This window comes from Mus caroli, chromosome 3 (assembly GCF_900094665.2).
Source record: "Mus caroli chromosome 3, CAROLI_EIJ_v1.1, whole genome shotgun sequence".
Lineage (NCBI taxonomy): Eukaryota > Metazoa > Chordata > Mammalia > Rodentia > Muridae > Mus > Mus caroli.
The window spans coordinates 100322009-100323391 of NC_034572.1; the positions used below are offsets into that span (position 1 = coordinate 100322009).

Consider the following 1383-nt stretch of genomic DNA (forward strand, 5'->3'; position numbering starts at 1 on the left):
TATTTTATATAATAGAGGCCAAGCATTTTGATATTTTGCTTTTTCTGTCATTTTTGAGGAACACTGAGCTAAAAACTCTCCTGGCCATTGAAAGATGGAAGTTTGGACCTGCCCCGTAAGTTCTATATTCATGGGTTACTAGGCTTTGTAGGAAGGTTAGAACTGTAAAATCACATGTGGATTACTTCATATTTTGAAAAGGAAATTAAAGGAAATCTATTAAGTATGTGAGTTAACGTTAAAAGAATTACAATAGAGCCTCAAATGAAACAGTAAACATATTTTCCAGGTATTTTTATGTCATTCACTATTTCAAATTTGGCCTGATATTTTTGGATGCATCCTCTGAGATATTTTTAACTACTAAAATAACAAGCTTTTTCTTAAATTATTTCATATTCTCAGGACCAGAGGTGGGTCATATTTTGTTTTAGACTAACTTTTCTTGAAATAAAACTATGGCCCCTTATTAGGAAGAAATTTTCACATATTAGATATTAACTTGGAATGTTTGAAGACAAATATGAGTTAGGATGAACATAAATTTCAAATGCCAGGGAAAGTTCTTTGCAATTAATATGGTGATGGGAAAATAAAGGGTATTATGAGGTAGGTGATGTGAGTATAAAGGGATGATGAGAGAAAAACAGGGCACCATGGTGAAGCACAGGTTGTCAAAATCCACCGTGAAGTGTTTTGTGCCCAAGGTGTCCATATCATAGAAGTCTAAGACTAACTTCTTTCAATATGCATAAGGTTCAGTGCCATGGTCTCTACTCCTCAATCCGTCAGACATTCATTCATTCAGTTATCAAATTCCTTCACCAATATAAGTTTGATGGCCTCAACTTGGACTGCCAGTACCCTGGATCTTGAGGAAGCGATCCTAAGGACAAACATCGCTTCAGTGTTCTGGTGCAGGTGGGTCAACTGGAAAAATTCTTTGGTCCTAAAAGATTTAAATCTCTCCATTTCAAGGACTATGAATTTTACTAAATTAAACAAATATAGAATTGTTGAACTGTATATGTTCTAACTTATGATTCATTTGTTCAACAAACACATGAGACATTATATCCCATGCTGTTTTAGAACCATAGTGCATCATCATATGCCCTGTAGGGAGTGAGTCCAGTGTCAGGATCTTCATGTTACAGACAAAACCACTAATGTATAGAGAGTGTTTGAATAACTTTCCAGGGTCACATACTTAGTAAGTTTCACAACTACTTGGTTTTTTTTTTTTTTTTTTTTTTTTTTTTTGCGTCCTATAATGTAAGGATTGGATCCAGAAGTTAGAGGGTACAGTTTTAAACAAGGAGCAAAGCAGAAAGTTTAGCTTCCTAAGTAACACATATGAGGAAATCTGGCAACAATGGAAAT

General features: G+C 34.6%; 1 pseudogene; it reads left to right on the top strand.

Annotated features, from left to right (window-relative positions):
* Positions 1-62: 62 nt before the first annotated feature.
* Positions 63-1383, top strand: part of LOC110291503 — a 23284-nt pseudogene continuing 21963 nt past the window's right edge.